Raw genomic sequence first — 6,753 nt, 5'->3', positions numbered from 1 at the left:
TCTAAAACCATAGCAAAACTTTCTACATGGTTTGGATAATTCTGGTTTACAAACATGCTATTGGTTTTCATCATGATGGGTCATATAACAAAACTGGCTATAAAATATCAAATGAGTAGCCAGGGCCTTCATTTCCACATCCTTGCAGGTGCTAAGTTTCAGTCAGGGCATGAGGGAGCATGTTTGCTGGCAGTCTGTCATTACAGGAGCCACAGGAGCTTAGGGTACTGATTGGTTCTGTAACTCAGATGTTAGCTGGGGTTTAACAGCCACATGTGATCTAGGTAGGGTAGATTTGCGCCCTTTTGCCAAAGCCCAAAGTCCTTGCCTCAAAATCACTCAGGTTTGCAAAGGCCTGTACTTTCAGATTGTCTCATTTGACCTCCAGCTTTGGCAGCAATTTTGATTTTCACTCTGCATCTTGTCCCTTGATCGCTACCCCAGAACTGACACAAACTTAGTATTTACTCTCCTCAATCCCTACCTTCAAAACAAGTTCAAATAATGCTAATTATTCTTAACAGCTGAGACTTAAGTGCTTGTATCTGGCACCATTCAAAGCCCCAGGTGTATGATCTCGTTTAATCCTCTTTGTGAATGCTGCTGAGAACTGTTTCATGGAGCAGAATTGAATTTTGGGATCACAAGGAGTGAACATCACATTCTGCACCCAGGACAGACAATATGAGTTGTGTCTTGGTCATTCTGACTGCCCTAGTCCTCAGTCTCTCCCAAGCCATCTCTAAGCTCCCTTGAGAGCTCAGTCCTTTCTCTCTCACCTTGTTTTCTTCCACTCTCCCACCCATTTGTTCTTATTTATTCTCTCCTGGATTACCCTAGGAATCTCTTTCTTATGCAAAGAAATCCTGCTTCTTTAGCATGTACCAAATAGACACTGTGCTCAGGAGAATACAGGGATGCAATCTCCACAGCAAGGTATTTCTTGGAAGGCAGCTGGGGCCATAAATAGTGTGTTTGCTTGAAGCTGTTGTATTCTTACTGTTGCTATGCCCGTGAGTGCCAAGAAGCCAAACCAAAGCTCAAGAATAGAGCTGGAACCTTTGAGAATAACCACTTTTAATATTTTTAATTAAATACTTTTGCATAGGCACTGCATTTTATGTTCTAAGTTCAAAGAATTCAAAAGGACATAAATAGGTGGTGGAGCATGATGGCGGAAGGGAAAGATGTTTAGTTCAGCTCTTCCAGAACAACAGGTGAGAGTGAGTGGGCTAGATCATTCCCAAAGTGGAATATTGGTGTGGAGTGGCAGTTCGGGGTGTGCAGCAAGTTGGCAGATTACTACACTTGGAGTATCATCGGGAGATTTGGAGACAGCCAGGAAAGTTTATGCACTCTGGCTGCTGTGGCAGCAACCACCCCCCACCCCATGGAGGATTACAATTCCTAGGTTGTGGGGGAAACTAGGCATTGTGTGGAAAGATTGGTGATGTGTAGACTCCTGAGTGGAATTTGGCAGCCAGAATGGGGGTGCCATCTGGACCGGCACCACCACAGTTAGGCAGTGGGAGAGACACTCAGACAGGAAAGATTCCAGATAAAAAGAGGCCATTGTTTTAAAATTTGGGAGATGGTGGTCGTCACAGGCACCTTTCCGTGCAGGCCAGGTGTGGCGATTTAAGTCTCACCTCCAGGCAGTCATCCTATACTTGAAACAGGCCCAGGATATACCACACCTCATGGGAAGAATTTGTGAAACCTCCCTGTGAAGATTTTTTTGAGATGGGTGGAATCAACAATTTGGCAGGGTCTAAGCACCAAGCCATTAAACAGGTGACCACCAAGAACAATCAAAGCTGGGAATCAGGTATAAGCCTGGGAGCCACTCACAGTGCCACCTGGTGTCCAGAAAGTATATTGCAACATGAATTTATTCCTACTAAAGTTGATCCCTATGGCATGCTTATAGTTGTATGTTTGTATATATATATAAATAGTTTGTTTGTTGTCAGTGCCTTTTTCTTTGCTCATCCTTTTTGCTTTTTGTGTTTTTCCTTTCTTATTTCTTGTAGGAGATTTTGTTAATTTTTAAATTATTATTATTATATAGTTTTTTCTCTTTTTCCCTTCTTACAGTTGCTGAGAGTGCTTACTTCAGGCTATTTGAGTTTTTTTGTTTGTTTGTTTTATTGTTTGTGTGTCTGGTTGCTTGTTTGTTTGTTTGTTCATTTTGTTTCAGTTTGTCTTGTGTTTTGCTAAATCCTTGGATCGACTATTTTCCCTAACTCCAATTTTTACATTCAACAAGAGCAAGAGAGAGTGGGCGGTGATGGCTGACTGGAGTCAGCTTTCAACAAGCTCCAGAGGGAGAGATAACAGCCAGAAAGAACCCAACAAAGCTCAAGGGTGGGAGCCAAGCTGAGAAAAGACATTGATAATTGCATGTCTTCTCTGCTGAGGCAAGCTGTGATTCCAAGGAAACAAATTTCAGGTACAGAACCCATCCCAAAGAGGATGCATGTCTGTCCCCTCCCCCAAGGAAGTTGCTTGCTTGCTGTGGACTTTCTACTAGTGAGTGGTGAACTGAAATTCTCTTCTCTCACCCAATAGGAGCAAGTTGCTGGAAGCTGGGACTCCTTCTCCAGAGTCCCTGCTGTGAGCCTGGGCATTCTCCTATCTGGCAGGAAGGTTGAACAAATATTTCCCCTGCCACTTTGAACTTCCAATCTACCCTTCCCCCTTTGCCTGGTGGTCTGAAAGCCTAACCCCTGTAGAGACCAGTATGTCCACAGTTCTTTGTTAGGACTGAGCATTGAATGGACTGTGGCAGGGCAGCTATGCTGTATCTGTGAATCCAGCAACAGTGCAGAAAGGCACAGGGGGAAGGTGTCTGGCCTGGCTCTGAGAAAGTGTAACTCAGCAGCGGGGAGAGGCTTGGGTCTCTACATGATGGGTGGAGACTCGGGAACCTCTGAGGCATGGGAACCCAAGTGGAGACACTTCCCACCCAGCATCAGCATTAATAGGGTGATCCCACTGGGGTCAAATTTTGGAGAGACATGTCCCCAATTCTGTGGACTGCCAGAGGGAGCTAGACCTCGCACTGCAGGGATACCAGAGGAGCAGAGCAGCTGAGGCAGAGATCTGGACTCTGAGGGCAAAAAACATTTCCTGCTTTGTTAACCTCTGGTTTGGAACAAGCTCAGGTGGAACACTTCCCAGTTTCCATTGAGCACCTGAGGTAGTCAGACTTCAGCTTCCCTAGCCAGCAGGTGGCAGAGTGTGGTTGCTTGGCAACGAGGCATTGACTTCCCTCTGATTCTGGCAGGCTCAAATCCCTGACACATTTGCTCATTGGAGGGAACTGGGCCACAACCCGTGGGGCTACCAGTGCCTGGGTGTGATGGAGGTGCAAGGTGAGGAAGGAGGCACCAGCCCCCCGGACTATTTTGCTAGGTGGGCCTTTCTAACTCCACAGAGAACTAGAGTGCGTTACATTTGAGCTGGCAGTAGACTCCCACTGTCTAGTTGCTGGAGACCTTTTGAACTCTTCCACTTGATTTGTGTTTGTGTTGACTGGAACAATTGGTTTAGAACTCTTGACCTGAGCCAATCCCCCAGGGACCCACCAAAGTTGTACCCTGGTTGTGTTGTGGGAGTGTGGGATTCTCCTCTTTCAGTTGTTGCTTATGGGGAGTGGGGTGGCTTAGTTGCTTATATATCTCCACGGCTGAGATTTCAGCCCAAAGTCACTGATTCACTAGGATTGGACAGAGACTAGCTGAATTTATAACAGAGCCATCTAGCCCCATCACACCAAACAGGTCCCCAGAGTTTCAAGCTGTAGTATTGAATGAGACCTTTGTAAAGCTCTAGGGGAAAAGCCGCAATCACCAGTTCCAGTTATTTGGTAAAGGGATGGTTAATTAAAACTCCAGGAGCACTCAATTCAATTTCACCTTACCAGCTTCTCTAGCCAAACAGTGAAAAATAATCCTGGGGCAGAATCAGTGGGAAAACTCTAGCAACATGAATAATCAGAGTAGATCCACTCCACCAGGGAACAACAAAGGAGACACAACAGAAGATCCCATTCATAAACAAATGGCTGAGATGTCAGAAATTGAATTCAGAATTTGGATTGCAAATAAGATTAAAAGAATGGACCTAAAGTTGGAATTAAAAATTAAAGGAGTAATTCAAAAGTTGTCTCAAGAATTCAATGGATTCAAAGACAAAATCACCACAGATTTTGAAATATTGAGGCAAGAACTTGCAGCACTTGAAGATCTGAGAAATACAGTAGAATCCCTCAGTAACAGAATGGAGCAGGAAGAAGAAAGGATCTCTGATATTGAAGACAAAGCTTTTGAACACTTCCAAATGCTCAAAGAGGAAGAGAAGTGGAGAACAAAAATGGATCATTCCCTGAAAGAATTGTGGGACCACTCCAAAAGAGCAAACATTCACCTTATAGGAATTCCTGAAGGAGAAGAGGATGTTCTGAAAAGCACAGATACTCTACTTCGAGAGATAATTGAGGAGAACTTCCCAAGCATTGCAAGAGATACTGAAATTCAGATAGCAGACAGTTTCAGAATCCTAGCATGACTCAATCCAAATAAAGCATCTCCTAAACACACTGTAATTAACTTCACCAAAGTTAATATGAAGGAGAAAATCCTGCAAGCAGCCAGATGTAAGAAAATCATAACCTACAAGGGGAAGAATATTAGAATGACTACAGATCTCTCTGCTGAAAAATTTCAAGCCAGAAGAGGATGGTCATCAACCATTAATCTCCTAAAACGAAACAACTTTCACCCCAGGATCCTGTATCAAGCTAAATTGAGCTTCATTTATGATGGAGAAGTTAAATACTTTAGTGACATTCACACATTGAAGAAATTTGCCGTAACTAAACCAGCTCTTCAGGATATTCTCAGACTCATCCTCCATAATGACCAGCACAATGCTCTACCACCAAAGTAAACTCACTCAGAACTTCTTGATCAAAACCCAACTTCCACAGTGGTGAAAGGATTAAAAATGTCCCCTGGACTTTTGAAAAACTTGACACCAAAATCTTAATACTCTCAACTAATGTGAATGGTTTAAACTGTCCTCTTTAGAGGCATAGATTTGCTGTCTGGATACAAAAACTCAGGCCAGATATCTGTTGAATACAAGAATCTCATCTTACCTTAAAAGATAAGTATAGAATCAGGGTGAAGGGATGGTTATCTATAATCCAGGAAAATGGAAATCAGAAAAAAGCAGGGGTTGCAATTTTATTTGCAGATACATTAGGCTTTAAACCAACAAAAGTAAAGAAAGACAAGGACAGTCACTTCATGTTTGTTAAGCAAAACATTCAACATGATGAGATTTCAATTACTAACGTTTATGTGCCCTACTAGAATGCTCTGCAATTTATAACCAAGACCCTAACAGACATGAACAATCTAATATCTTCCAGAACCATAATAGTTGGAAACTTTAACACCCCTTTGGCAGTGTTGGCTAGATCCTCCAAGAAGAAACCAAGCAAAGAAATTCTGGACTTAAACTGCACCATACAACAATTGGATTTAACAGACATCTATAGAACATTTCATCCTAACAAAACTGAATACACATTTTCTCATCAGCGCATGGAACAGCCTCCAAAATTGATCACATCTTAGGTAACAAGGCTAACCTCAACAAATTTAAAAGTACAGAAATTATTCCTTGTATTTTCTTGGATCATCACAGAATAAAAGTTGAACTCACCAATAACAGGAATCTACATACTCATACAAAGACATGGAAAGTAAATAACCTTATGCTGAATGATAGCTGGGTCATAGATGAGATTAAGAAGGAAATTGTCAAATTTTTGGAACAAAACCATAATGAAGACACAAATTATCAGAACCTGTGGGATACAGCAAAGGCAGTCCTAAGAGGGAAATTTATAGCATTGCAAGATTTCCTCAAGCAAACAGAAAGAGAGGAGGTCAATAACTTCATGCAACATCTCAAGCAACTCGAAAAGGAAGAACATTCAAATTCCAAACCCAAAAGAAGAAAAGAGATAACTAAAATTAGAGCAGAATTAAATGAAATCGAAAACAAAAGAATTATTCAAAAGATCAATGAATCAAAAAGTTGGTTTTTGAAAAATTCAACAAATTGATAAATCTTTGGCCAACCTAACCAAAATAGAAAATTAAAATCCCTAATATCATCAATCAGAAATGACAAAGGCAAAATAACAACAGACATATCCGAAATTCAAAGAATCCTTAATGAATACTACAAAAAACTCTATTCTCAGAAATATGAAAATCTGAAAGAAATTGACCAATACTTGAAGGCATGCCACCTTCCTAGACTTAGCCACAAAGAAATGGAACAGACGTATATCAAGTAAATGCTGAACAGACCTATATCAAGTACTGAAATAGCAAAAAAGAAGAGTCCAGGACCAGGTGGTTTCACATCAGAATTCTTCCAAACCTATAAAGAGGAACTAGTACCTATATTACTTAACCTTTTCCAAAACATCAAAAAAGAAGGACTATTTCTCAGCATATTCTATGAAGCAAATATCACCCTGATCCCCAAACCAGGAAAAGACCCAATAAGTAAAGAAAATGATAGACCAATATCCTTAATGAATATAGATGCAAAAATATTCAATGAGATCCTAGCAAACAGAATCCAGCAACACATCAAATGAATTATACACCATGACCAAGTGGGTTTTATCACAGAGTCTCACCGCTGGTTCAATATATGTAAATC

The sequence above is a fragment of the Otolemur garnettii genome, unplaced genomic scaffold (assembly GCF_000181295.1).
Source record: "Otolemur garnettii isolate 467f Iridium unplaced genomic scaffold, OtoGar3 scaffold00081, whole genome shotgun sequence".
Lineage (NCBI taxonomy): Eukaryota > Metazoa > Chordata > Mammalia > Primates > Galagidae > Otolemur > Otolemur garnettii.
Note: the sequence above shows the minus strand (reverse complement) of the source record.